Source organism: Oryx dammah, unplaced genomic scaffold (assembly GCF_014754425.2).
Source record: "Oryx dammah isolate SB20612 unplaced genomic scaffold, SCBI_Odam_1.1 HiC_scaffold_28, whole genome shotgun sequence".
Taxonomy (NCBI): Eukaryota; Metazoa; Chordata; class Mammalia; order Artiodactyla; family Bovidae; genus Oryx; species Oryx dammah.
In genome coordinates, this window is record NW_024070212.1 from 72,818,953 (window position 1) to 72,833,806 (window position 14,854).

At 35.6% G+C, this 14,854-nt stretch overlaps 1 protein-coding gene across 1 annotated transcript in view; it reads left to right on the forward strand.

The window, feature by feature from the left end:
- The window catches only part of ANKRD13C (ankyrin repeat domain 13C), a 91,645-nt gene that overhangs the window by 17,064 nt on the left and 59,727 nt on the right, over positions 1–14,854 (forward strand). The gene's annotated exons all lie outside the window — the stretch shown is intronic.

Genomic DNA, 14,854 nt, shown 5'->3' on the forward strand with positions numbered 1-14,854 from the left:
AAAACTAAGTTCATGGCATCTGGTCCCATCACTTCATGGGAAATAGATGGAGAAACAGGGGAAACAGTGTCAGACTTTATTTTGTTGGGCTCCAAAATCACTGCAGATGGTGAGTGCAGCCATGAAATTAAAAGACGCTTACTCCTTGGAAGGAAAGTTATGACCAACCTAGATGGCATATTCAAAAGCAGAGACATTACTTTGCCAACAAAGGTCCGTCTAGTCAAGGCTGTGGTTTTTCCAGTAGTCATGTATGGATGTGAGAGTTGGACTGTGAAGAAAGCTGAGTGCCGAAGAATTGATGCTTTTGAATTGTGATGTTGGAGAAGACTCTCGAGAGTCCCTTAGACTGCAGGGAGACCCAACCAGTCCATTCTAAGGGAGATCAGTCCTGGAATTTCTTTGGGAGGACTGATGCTGATGCTAAAGCTGAAACTCCAAGACTTTGGCCACCTCATGGAAAGAGTTGACTCATTGGAAAAGACTCTGATGCTGGGAGGGATTGGGGGCAGGAGGAGAAGGGGACGACAGAGGATGAGATTGTTGGATGGCATCACCGACTCAATGGACGTGAATCTGAGTGAACTCCGGGAGTTGGTGATGGACAGGGAGGCCTGGCATGCTGCAATTCATGGGGTCGCACAGAGTTGTACACGATTGAGTGACTGAACTGAACTGAACTGATGAACTCCTCTTCTAACTTTATATTAGGATACAATGGTGACTCTAGAATCAAATAAACTGGGTTATGAGAGAAATTTTTAATAACAGTAGTGTAGTATGATTACATATAGAAATTATATTCATGAATGACAAGTGTTCTATCCTGGAAACAGTATAATGTGACATGAAACCCTCAGTATTTAGAGCGTTGGTCTACAAAGGTTTCATTAAAGAGCACGATAAATATTATCGACTTTGCAAGCTATACCATTTGTTACATGGAAGTAGCCATAAACAGTTCATAAACAATCAGCATGTGGCTGGGTTCCAGTAAAACTGTATTTACGTCATGTCCCTCAATTATAGGATAAAGAAGTTTCTAATACAGGAAACAGATGGCAGGAGTAAATTTGTGCCAGAGCAAGCTTACCTCTTCTTCTTGCCTTCATTTATTGATATCATTAAGATTGATAACAGTTGAAAAAAATAAAGCTTTTTTACAGTACCTTATTTTGAATAGAGAAATTCACACTGAGGAAGCAAGTGGGCAAGAAAGCTTGTTTTAGTTGAGAGCTAGACTAACCTGGGTGTGATGGTTGTTAAGGTAAAATAAATCTGGTAAAAAGATCTTTTTAAGGAAGATTTAAAAAAAAATTATTTCAGTGAATATGTTAACCCCCACTTCCTTATCTCTTCTCCTATTCTGATATAATTCCTTTAGTGTATAGTTGAACCTTTAAAAATATACAATTAAATGGTTTCTGGTAAATTCTAAGTTGTGCAGCTATCACCGCAATCAATTTGAGAACATTTTTATCACCTTAAAAAGAAATCATGTATTTTTTTACCTTTCAATGCTTCCCGCTCCATTTCCTCCAGCCCTAGACAATCACTAATCTACTGTCTGTTTAGATTTTATTATTCTCTACATTTCATATGAAAGAAAATGACACAATAAGTGGTCTTTCACTTAGCACATTTTTTTAAAAAAATTTGTGTTATAGCATGTATCAGTACTTGATTCCTTTTTATTTACAATTAAGATTACATTGTATGGGTATTTCTCATTTTATTTATACTCATCAGTTAATGCAAATTTGATTTGTTTCTACCTTTTGGTTATTTTGAGTAATGCTTACATGAGCACTTGTATATGTTTTGTGTGGAGATGTTTTCATTTTCTTGGGTGTATGCCTTTTGCTGGGTCATGTGTTAAGTCTGTGTTTACCATTTTGATGAACTGCCAAATTATTTTCCAAAGTAGTTGCACTGTTTTACTGGCCCAAGAACAGTGTTTGAAGATTTCAGTTTCTCCTCCTTGCCAACATTTGTTGTTACCTGTCTTTGGTTATAGGTATCCAAGTGAACATAAAGTTGTATCTGCTTGTGGTTTTAATTTGTACTTCCTTAGTGGCTAATGATATTGAACATATTTTCATGTGCTTTTTGGCCATTTGTATATCTTCTTTGGAGAAATGGCTATTCATATATTCCCAGTTTTAAATTGGGTTGTCTTTTTATTATTTAGTTGTAAGAGTTCTTTATATATTCTGGATACAAAACCCTTATCATATATATGATTTGCAGACTATTTTCTTCCTTTGTAGGTTGTCTTTTTCCTCTTCTTGATGGTAACCTTTATAACATAAAATGTTGTAATTTTGGTGAAATCCAATTTATTTTCTTTTTGCTGTGCTTTTGGTGTATCTTAGAAACCATTACCTAATTAAAGATCACAAAAATTTACTCCTTTGTTTTTTTCCCTAAGGATTTTAGAGTTTTAATCTTTACATTTAGATCTGTGATCTTTTTTTAAATTATTTTTTGATGGTGTGATTGATATATATTTCTGTCCTTATGCAAGTACATACTGTATTGATTATTGTGGTTTGTAGTAAGTTTTGAAATTGGAAAGTATGAATTCTCCAACTTTGTTGTTTTTTTCCCAAGATTGGTTTGAATATTTTGGGTCCCTTGAATTTTTGTATGAATTTTTGGATCATCTTGTCAGTTTTCAACAAAAAGCCAGCTGTGTTTTAATGGCGAGTGCTTTGAGTTTATGGACCAATTTAGGGAGCATTGTCATCTTAGCAATATTTAATCCATGAATTTGGGGTATTTAGATATTATTTAATTTTTTTCAATAGTATTTTCTAGTTTTTGGAGTAGAAGCCTTGTACCATTCTCCTTATCTTTTGAGTTACATGCAGCAACTCCTCAATCCCTCAGCTGTTTGATTTCTTTGTATTTAGAGTGTCATAGGAAAGTACTTAAATATCAGTTTGTTCTTTTAGCTTCAGCATGTAGAGGAGTTTCTGCTACTTTTTCTCTTGAATGTTGAGAGAAAAGCAAGGGCAATATGCTTGCCCTTTCTCATACTAGAGCTGAATGAATCATTCCAGGATGGAAAAGCAGAAAAAAAAAAAAAAATCCATTTGAGAGTCTTTGAAAATGGTTATTATAAAAGAAGCATCAATATAAGTATCCTAAGTCTCTATTAAGAACTGTAAAAAATAGAAGTTTAGAAAATAATTGGCTTGTTTTTTAGTAACACAAAGCAGTTTGTTTCTTTAAAACTGGTAAATCATGATGTGAAGAAAACTGTCCAAATTATCAAGATACTATGGAAATTAAAAAAATATAGTTACTTCATTTTAAAATATCTAAATTGAATACAGTAAAAAAGTCTTGACAGTAACACTGATGAAAGAAATTGAAGATTAAATAAACAGACAAAAAGATATACTGTGTTCATGGATTAGAAGAATTAATATTGTTAAAATGGCTGTACTGTCCAAAGAAGCCTACAGATTTATTGCAGTCCCTATCAAAACACGAAGGGTATTTTTCCGTAGAACTAGAATGAATAATTCTAAAATTTGTTTGGAAAAACAAAAGATCCTAATTAGCAAAAGAAATCTTGAGAAAGAACAGAACTGGAGGGATCAAGCTTCCTGACTTCAGAATACTATAAAAATACAGGAACCAAAGCAGTATGGTATTGGCATAAAGAGACATTTAGATCAATGGAACAGAACAGAAAACTCAGAAATAAACCCATGCATGTTGGTCATTAGTCTGTGACAGAGGAGGCAAGAATACACAATGGAGAAAAGACAGTCTCTTTAATAAGTGATGCTGGGAAAACTGGACAGCTTACATGTCAAAGAATGAGATTAGAACAGTTTCTAACACCATATATTTATTAAAATAAGCTCAAAATGAATTAAAGACCTAAATGTAAGACCAGTACTTCCTAGAAGAAAACATAGACAAAACACTCTTTGATGTAAATTGTACCAATATTTTTTTGATCTGTTTCCAAAGCAAAGGAAATAAAAATAAACAAATGGGACCTAGTTAAACCAGAAAGCATTTGCATAGTGAAAGAACTGACAAAATGAGAAGACTACCTATGGAATGGGAGAAAATATTTGCACATGATCTGACCAACAAGGGGTTAATATCCAAAATACATAAACAGCTCATACACCTCAACATAAAAAAAAAAAGAAACCTAATTAAAAAGTGTGCAGAAGGTCTGCATAAACAGTTTTCCAAAGAAGATATACAGATTGCTAAGAGGCACGTTAATTATCAGAGAAATGCAAATTAAAATCACAATCATCTCACACTTGTCAGAATGGCTGTCATCAAAAAGAACACAAATAGTAAATCAACTGTACTCTAATAAAAACTAATAAAAAAAACATGAATAACATACTCACAAGGATATGGAGAAAAGGGAACCTACACTGTTGTAAGGAATGCAAATTGGTGTGGCTGCTATGGAAAACAGTAAGGCAATTTCTCAAAAAAGTAAAAATAGAACCAGCAGTTTTACTCTAGGATATTTATCTGAATGAAACTGAAAACACTTATTTGAAAAGATACATGCATCCCCAGTGTTCATAGCAGCATTCTTTACAACTGCCAAAGTATGGAAGCAACCTAAGTGTCCATCAAATATGAATGGAAGAAGATGTGATTTATATACAATGAAACATTACTCAGCCATAAACATGTGAAATTTTGTTTTATGTAGCAACATGGATGAATGTGTAGCAACATGGATGAACTTGAAGTGAAATAAGTCAGACAGAGACAAATACTGTATGATATTACTTACATGTGGATTCTAAAAAGTAAAATAGACCAGTGACTATAACAAAAAACAAACAGTTGCAGATATACAGAACAAACTAATGGTTATCAGTGGGGAGAAGCAAAAGGAGACAAGAGGAGGGTATCAGAATAAGAGATACCACTATGTGCAAAATAAATAAGCTATAAGGATACATAATACAGACAATATAGCCTATACTTTATAACTATAAATGGAATATATCCTTTAAAATTGTGAATCACTGTGTTATACACCTGAAACTTGCATACTATTGTACATTAGCAGTTTTCTAATTGGGTATCAGACTAGTTGGGCTTGAGTCATGTGTCTTCCCTGTTCATCTTCTTAAGGTATGACATCTGTTACTAAGAGAAAACAATAGTGAAGAAATTCCAAAAATAGTAACTATGACATCTGGTAACTAAAGCGAAGAAAAGGACTTTCATACATCCTTGGAGAATAGTGAAAATTGTAAATTTTATTGTTGTGTTGGTGGTAAAGAAAAGAAAGCTATGACTGTCAATTGCTGATAAAATTGAATTTAACGTAAAGTGATTTAAAAGTGCTAACAGTATATTTTGATAGAAGGTATGATCATTAGCACTCATAAAGTTATTGCGTCTTTATGCACTCACCAAAAAAGTATAAAAAAATAGCAAAGTATTAATGAAGATAGAGAAAACAAATAAAATCAAAGTAGGACTTCTGCCTCTAGTAATGATGAGCTACATAATTAGGACCAGTCTTCTTTAGAAGCAAATAAGAATAAAATTCCAGCAGAACTATTCAGATCCCTAAAGGATGATGCCATCAAGGTTTTGCATTCATTATGTCAGCAAATCTGGAAGACCCAGCAGTGGCCACAGGACTGGAAATGGTCAGTCCTCATCCCAGTTCCCAAGAAGGGTAGTGCCAACGAATGTGCTAACCATTAGACAGTCGCGCTTATCTCCCATGGTAGTAAGGTCATGCTTAAAATATTGCGTGCTAAGCTTCAGCATTACGTGAACCAAGAACTTCCAGATGTCCAGGCTGGGTTTAGAAAAGGAAGAGGAACTAGAGGTCAAAGTGGCAACATTTGCTGGATTAAAGAGAAAGCAAGGGGATTTCAGAAAACATCTATCTCTGTTTCATTGACTATGTTAAAGCCTTTGACTGTGGATCATGACAAACTAGACAGCTGTTAGACAGATGAGAATACTAGACCATCTTACCTGTCTCCTGAGAAACCCATGTGCAGGTCAAGAAGCAACAGTTAGAACGCTGTATGCAACAACTGATTGGTTTAAGATCTAGAAAGGAGTATGACAGGACTGTTTGCTGTCACCTTGTTTGTTTAACCTATATGCTGAGCACATCATGAGAAATGCTGGGCTACATGAGTTAAAAGCTGGAATCAAGATGGGGGGAGAACATCAACAGTCTCATGTGCGAATGATACCACTCTAATAGCAGAAAGAAAAGAGGAATTAAAGAACCTCTTGATGAGGGTGAAGGAGAGTGAAAGAGCCCACTTAAATAAATATTAAAAAAACCAAGATCATGGCATCTGGACCCATTACTGCATAGCAAATAGAAGGGGAGAAGGTGGAAGTAGTGACAGATTTCTTCTTCTTGGGCTGCTAAATCACTGTGGATGGTGACTAGTCATGAACTCAGAAGATGACTGCTTCTTGGCAGGAAAGTGATGACAAACCTAGACTGTGTGTTGGAAAGCAGAGACATTACTCTGCCGACAAAGGTCCGTATGGTCAAGGTTATGGTCTTCTCAGTGGTCACGTATGGTTGTGAGAGCTGTACCGTAAAGAAGGCAGAGAACGCCAAAGAATTGATGCCATCGAAATCTGGTGCTGGAGAAGACTCCTGAAAGTCCCTTGGATAGCAAGGAGATCAAACTAGTCAATCTTAAGGGAGATCAACCCTGAATATTCACTGGAAGGACTGATGCTGAAGCACCAGTATTTTGGTCATCTGATGTGAACAGATGACTCTTTGGAAAAATTCGAGATGCTGGGAAAGATTGAGGGCAGGAGAAGAGGGTGTCAGAGGATGAGATGTCTGCATGGCATCACCAATACAATGAACATGAACTTGAGCAAACTCTGGGAGATGCTGAGGGATAGGGAGGCCTGGCATGTTGCAGTCCGTGCGATCACAAAGAGTAGGACACAACCGGGCGACTGAACAACAAGAAAGAATAAAATATTCTACTTTTTAAGGGCATTGAAGATCTAATGAGGTAGGAAGGAACCCCTGGTCCAAGATCTGGCAGAAGATGAAAACCCAAAGAAATGAGCCTAACACTTGAGGTTATATTTCCCCAGTAGCTTTTGTGAATCCTGAAGAAGTGGTTAAGAGGCTGAGTGGTATTTTTGACAGTCTCAGTGAGCTAAGAGGACAAAAGATGGAGATTGAGCTTCCCTAGTGGCTTGATGGTAAAGAATTTGCCTGCACTGCAGGAGACCTGGGTTCGATCCCTGGATTGGGAAGAGCTCCTGGAAAAGGAAATCGCTATTCACTCCAGTGTTCTTACCTGGAGAATTACATGGACAGAGTAGCCTGGAGTGCTACAGTCCATGGGGTTGCAAAGAGTAGGACACAACTGAGTGACTGATACTTTCACTTTCAGGGCCTACCAGGTGTGGGGTATCTCTTAAAAATGCTGGTCTTTGGGATGAAACCTTGAAGAGCTGCAGCTTGGAAATAAGAGTCAGTTGCAGGTAAATCAGTTCTGTTACAGGGTGAATCATACTTTTGAGTCTTGAGGGCCAGAAAAAAATGTCAGTCCCTGGGTTAGTCTAGTACCCCCAGCCATATGGCAGAAACAAATGAAAGTCTCTGAAGGATATGTTTCTTAGGCTTCAGGATTTTTGCATAAGCAGTTAGTTAAATATCACATTCAGCTTATAGATGACCAGCATTACAGGGAAACTGGACAACATGAATGAGAAGCAGTAAGAGAAACAATCATCAGAGCTTCATTTATTGTAATTATTATTAGGAACTATTGTTCATTATTTAATAGAAGTATAGTTGATTAATAATGTTATATTAGTTTCTGGTGTATTGCAAAGTATTTCAATTATTCATATGCATACTCTTTTTCAGATTTTTCCATTATAGTTTATTATAAGATACTGAATATAGCTCTCTGTGCTATTTACAGTAGGACCTTGTTGTTTATCTGTTTTATGTATAGTAGTTTGTATGGACAGAGACTTTAGATGACAATGTTTATGATTTTCTTGGAGGATGAGAGACAGGGTTGAATATTTTAGTAGAGAACTTGGAACTATGAAAATTGAAATAAAATATCTGGAAAAGAACTAAGTAGAAATTCTCAAATGGAAATGTATAATCCTGAGTTAAAAACTAAATAAATGGGCTTAATAACAGTTTAGATCCTGAAGAAGACTGAACTTATGATCTTAGAAATATGTCAGAAGAAAATATAATGAAAAAGGGAAAGAAATTTTTTAAAAACTAAAAAGGTAACAGCAGTTTTATGTTAATTGAACACCAGGAGAGAAGAGAGAGAATATGGGGCTAAAGGAATATTTGAGAAGACAATTGCTGAGAATTTTCAAAAATTGATGAAAGATACCAGTTCAGAGATTTAAGAAGCCCAGTTCAGTTCTGTTCAGTCACTCAGTTGTGCCTGACTCTTTGTGACCCCATGGACTGCAGCATGCCAGGCTTCTCTGTCCACCAGCTCCTGGAGCTTAGTCAAACTCATGTCCATAGAGGCAGTGATGTCATCCAACCATCTCATCTGCTGTTGTCCCCTTCTCCTCCTGCCTTCAATCTTTCTCAGCCTCAGGGTCTTTTTCAGTGAGTCAGTTCTTCTCATCAGGTGGCCAAAGTCTTGGAGTGTCAGCTTCAGCATCAGTCCTTCCAATGAACACCCAGGGCTGATATTCTTTAGGATGGAATGGTTGGATCCCCTTGCAGTCCAAGGGACTCTCAAGAGTCTTTTCCAACATCACAGTTCAAAGCATCAATTCTTCAGTGCTCAATTTTTTTTTAATAGTCCAACTCTCACATCCATACATGACTACTGGAAAAACCATAGCTTTGACTAGACAGACCTTTGTTGGCTAAGTAATGTCTCTGCTTTTTAATCTGCTGTCTAGGTTGGTCATAGCTTTCCTTCCAAGGAGCAACTGTCTTTTAATTTCATGGCTGCATCACCATCTGCAGTGATTTTGGAGCCCAAAAAAATAAAGTCTCTCACTATTTACATTTTTTCCCCATCTACTTGCCATGAAGTGATGGGACCAGATGCCATGAACTTAGTTTTATGAATGTTGAGTTTTAAGCCAACTTTTTCATTTTCCTCTTTCACTTTCAACAAGAGGCTCTTTAGTTCTTCTTCACTTTCTGCCATAAGGGTAGTGTCATCAGGATACCTGAGGTTATTGATATTTCTCCCGGCAATCTTGATTCCAGCTTGTGCTTCATCTAGCCTGGCATTTTGCATGATGTACTCTGCATGTAATTTAAATAAGCAGAGTGACAGTATGCAGCCGTGATGTACTCTTCCTGATTTGGAACCAGTCTGTTGTTACATGTCCAGTTCTAACTTGCTTCTTGACCTGCGTACAGATTTCTCAGGAGGCAGGTCAGGTGGTCTGGTATTCCCATCTCTTGAAGAATTTTCCATAGTTTGTTGTGATCTACACAGTCAAAGGCTTTGGTGTAGTCAATAAAGCAGAAGTAGATGTTTTTCTGGAACTCTCTTGTTTTTTTGATGATCCAGCCGATGTTGGGAATTTGATCTCTCTTTCTTCTGCCTTTTCTAAATCCAGCTTGAACATTTGGAAGCTCACGGTTCATGTGCTGTTGAAGGCCTGGCTTGGAGAATTTTGAACATTACTTGACTAGCGTGTGAGATGAGTGCAATTGTGCAGTAGTTTGAGCATTCTTTGGCATTGTCTTTATTTGGGATTGGAATGAAAACTGACCTTTTCCAGTCCTGTGGCCACTGCTGCGTTTTCCAAATTTGCTGGCATATTGAGTGCAGTACTTTCACAGCATCATCTTTTAGGATTTGAAATAGCTCAACTGAAATTTCATCATCTCAACTAACTTTGTTTGTAGTGATGCTTCCTAAGGCCCACTTGACTTCACATTCCAGGATATCTGGCTCTAGGTGAGTGATCACACCATCGTGGTTATCTGAGTCATCAAGATCGTTTTTTGTATGGTTCTTCTATGTATTCTTGCCACCTCTTCTTAATATCTTCTGCTTCTGTTGGGTCCATACAATTTCTGTCCTTTGTTGAGCCCATCTTTGCATGACATGTTCCTCTGGTATCTCTAATTTTCTTGAAGAGATCTGTAGTCTTTCCCATTCTATTGTTTTCCTCTTTTTTTTGCATTGATCGCCCAGAAAGGCTTCTTATCTCTCCTTGCTATTCTTTGGAGCTCTGCATTCAAATGGGTTTATCTTTCCTTTTCTCCTTTGCCTTTTTCATCTTTTTTTTTCTCAGCTATTTGTAAGGCCTCCTCAGACAACCGTTTTGCCTTTTTGCATTTCTTGTTCTTAAAGATGGTCTTGATCACTGCCTCCTGTACAGTGTCATGAACCTTGGTCCATAATTCTTAAGTCACTCTATCAGATCTAATCCTTTGAATCTGTTTCTCACTTCCACTGTATAATCATAAAGAATTTGATTTAGGTCACACTGAATGGTCTAGTGGTTTTCCCTATTTTCTTCTATTTAAGTCTGAATTTGGCAATAAGGAGTTCACGATCTGAGTCACAGTCAGCTCTGGGTCTTGTTTTTGCTGACTGTATAGAGCTTCTCCATCTTTGGCTGCAAAGAATATCAATCTGATTTCAGTATTGACCATCTGGTGATGTCTGTGTGTAGAGTCTTCTCTTGTGTTGTTGGAAGAGGGTGTTTGCTATGACCAGTGCATTCTCTTGGCAAAACCCAGAATAAAAAAAAGAATTGCACATTGGAATGAGATGGCTGAAAAGAAAACTTAAGTGCTGCCAGAAAATTCGTATTACTTTAGAAAGAACAGTAGAAATTCCTATAGTTGACTTCTCAACAAGAAAGAAAATCATAAGACCATATAGAATACTGAAGAAAAGAACAGCTAATCAGGAATTATATACCCCTTTACAGTACCCTTTGAAGTTGAATAAACATTTGCAAACAAAACCTAAGAGAATTCACTTATCAGACCACCACTAAAAGAAATACTGAAGGGTGTATTTCAGATAGAACAAAAGTGATTCTGAAGTAGAAAGGAATGAAGAGCAACAAAAGTGTTAAGAAATCCTAAATGAATATTGACTGTAAGATTCAAATAAAAACTCATGAGACTAGATAACAGCGTGTCAGTCTGGATGGAGGGAATGAAGTTAGTGTTCTAATGTCATTGACTTGCTATCAAGGGTAATGTGCCATTTACCATGAGAATTTGATAAATCAAGGATGCATATTGTAAACTTTAGAGCTGTGCTATCTAATAGAAAGCCAGTACAAGCCTCTTTTAAAACTACATTTTCTATTAGCCTCATAAAATAGAAGTAGATTAAATTAATTTTAATACTATGTTTTATTTAACCCAAAATATCCAAAACATTATTTTAATGTGATGATCAATCTAAAACATTATTGAGATATTTTACATTATTGTTTTTCATACTAAAGTCTTAAAAATCCCACTTATGGCACATCTCAGTTCAGACCAGCCACACTTCAAATGCTCAATAACCACATATAGCTACCATATTGGACAGTGCATGTCTAGGATAACTACTATAAAAATAATAAAAATAAATATATACCTTTCATCCACAGATAGGAAACCAAAATGGAAATATGAAAAATAATCAGTTTGGAAAAAGGTAGGAAGATGAGAAAAAGAAATGTGGAACTGGCAAGACAAATATTGAAAGCATAATAGAAAGCACAATGCTGGAAGGTAGAGTTAAACTCCAATGATATCCTTAGTGGCTCAGCTGGTAAAGAATCCGTCTGCCCTATGGGTAGACCTGGGCTCCATCTCTGGGTTGGGATGATTCCCTGGAGAAGGGAATGACTATCCACTCCAGTATTGTGGCCTGGAGAATTCCATAGACTGTATACTTTGTGGGGTCACAAAGAGTCGGACACGACTGAGCAACTTTCACTTCAATATAATTAAGTACAATATATGAGACTGGATTAAATACTGTTAACAGTTAAATGATAAATACTGTCTTACTGTATGAAAAACCACCCAACTGCATACAATTGGAAACACATCTGAAATACAACATATAAAAATTGAAAGTGAAAGGAGTGAAAAATATATTCCATGTAAATACTAGTCAAAAAATTGGTTGTGTTAACATCATGTGGTTGTAGGTTAGTCACTAAGTGGTGTCCGACTCTTGCGCCCCATGGACTGTATCCTCCCAGGCTCCTCTGTCCATGGAATTCTCCAGGCAAGAATACTGGAGGGGAGGGGGGAATGTTGCCATTTGTTCCTCCAATATGAACATCATAATAGAATTTAAAGCAGAAAATACCTGAGATAAAGAGAGATGCTTCAAGATGAAAAAATCATTCATTTTACCGGTAAAGTATTTAAGGATTTGATTTGTAATTAATAACATAGGCTGAAAATATACCAAGCAAATATTGCTAGAAATATAAGAAGATAAAGAAATCCCCATTATAGTGGGAGATTTTAGGATTTCTCTTTTTTTAACAATAAGCTGACAAGAAAACCAGTAAGGATACAAAAAGTATGAACAACACAAACTGGACCTAGTATGTTTATTTGAAATGTTGTACCCCAGACCCTCAGGTTACATGTTGTTTTCAAACATACAGAAAACATTTACAAAAATTGATTAAACTTGACCATAAAGCAACTTTCAACATGTTTCAGATTGAAATTATATTGAGTTTGTTCTCTGATCACATTGCAATTAAACTAGAGATTAGTAATCAAAAGATAAAGATATTAGGAAAAGGTGAAAAACCAAGCATCTAAGAATCCATCTCGAGAAATTAGGAAAAGAACAACTTAATTTACCTAATTTCCCAACTTAAGTCTATTTTACCCAAATAACAGAAGAAAAGAAATAATAAAAGCAACAATTATTAGAACAGATGTTAAGTAACAACATGCCAAAACTTTGTTCTTTAAAAAGATGCATAAAATTAATGAACCTCAGACTGATCAAATAAGAAACACAAATAACAGATGTGAATGAAAACTAGGGCATCTGTATAAATTTTAATGTCATTGATAAATCATAGAAGGATATTTATGAACAAAATGTATGATAATAGATGACAATTTAGATGACATAGAATCCTAGAAAAACATTGTCAAAATGTACACAAAAAGGAGTTAGGAAACATCAGTACTCTTGTCATTATGAATCCATAATAAAAATGTTCACTCTAAGGAAATTCAAGGGCTAAATGGTTTTATAAACATGTAGGAAAAATAACATGAAAACTTTTACAGTTACATTACCCAATTGTGGAAATATTCGAGTGTGCAACCCTTGCCTAAGGTAATGCCTGTTGCATTTTAGTGATATTTTTAGTGTTTGTTGCTATCAGTCAGAGCTTTTTCTGAAGCCTTTATTCACGAATGCTTATTGACTGTATTTTGAATGTTATATGTGTATTGGAAGCATTTCATATACATAAATGAATAAAATATGTATCTAGTTGTACTGAGGTTAATGTCTAATGAAGGAGACAGATGTTTCTACATAAAATAAAAGTACAGTTTAGTGTGAAAAGTGCTTCAATAAAGAGAGAGGTATAGAGGGCTCTGGGAGCAGTGCAGAGGGACATCTGATTATCTAGAGAAGGTTTCAGTGGATAGAGATGTTTGAGCTAAGCCCTAAAAGGTGAGTATTAACTTGCTAGGCCAATGGGAAGGAATATTTAGGAAGAATTAACAAAATGTGTGTAAAATATCAAGAATCTTGGCTACTGGAGAATTTATTGCATGCAATTCAGATGAAATATGGGGTAAGAAAGAAAATAGGAGAAGAAAGGAAGGTAAGGACTTACCTCAAGAACCTTTTATGCCATGTTAAAGATAAAATGTGGACCACGGTCAAGCTTTTTAAGTGAAACTACAACATGGTCAAGTTTTTGTTTTAAAATTATTATTCCAGTTTAGAGAGGAGATTGAAATGGGAATTAAGAATGAAAGTCCAAAGTAAAGGCCTTTGGTTTTGGCCTAGTGTTGAGCTGTTTCTGGCATCAGTTTGTCAACAAGTTTTGTTTACTTTTTGTGACTACTTTTTGGTTTTGATAGAGATTTTCATAGAATGTGAATGCAACACATGAAATTAGTTCAATATTTAGAAAAGGTGGAAGACGATCTTATTCTAACCAATCAAATTGGAAATTGATATTTGTATATGTAGATTTCTTTTTCTCTGGAGCTGATCAGAAACAAATGTTTACAATAACAAGGTACTGATTTTAGCAAAACAGAAAATGTTAAAGACCCACCTAGATTTAGCATATTGAGACAGAGGAAATTGTTTACCTTTGCAATATACTTTTTTTAATTGAAGTATAATTGATATACAACATTTTATTACTTTCAGGTCTATAACCTAATGTTTTCATGTTTGTATATAGTGAAATGATTACCACAAGAAGTCTGATTAATATACATCACCATACATAGTTCAAAATTTTTTTTTCTTGTGATGATAGCTTTTAAGATCTACATTTAACAACTTTCAAATGCAGTATAATAGTAATCATGCCATATGTTACATCCCCACAACTTAATTTTTTAACTGAAAGTTTGTACCTTTCAATTCTCTTCACCCATTTCACCTACTCTCCTATTCTTCCCTTTGGCAATCATCAGTTTGTTCTCTCTCTCTCTCTCTCTCTCTGTATATATATATATGTATGTATTTTTTAAAATTCCACATATAGGTGAGACTGTATGGTATTTGTCTCTATTTGACTTTTTTCACTTAGCATAATGCCCTCACCGTCCATCTGTGTTGTTGCAGATGGCAAGATTTCATTCTTTTTTTAATGGCCAAATAACTGCATTGAATGT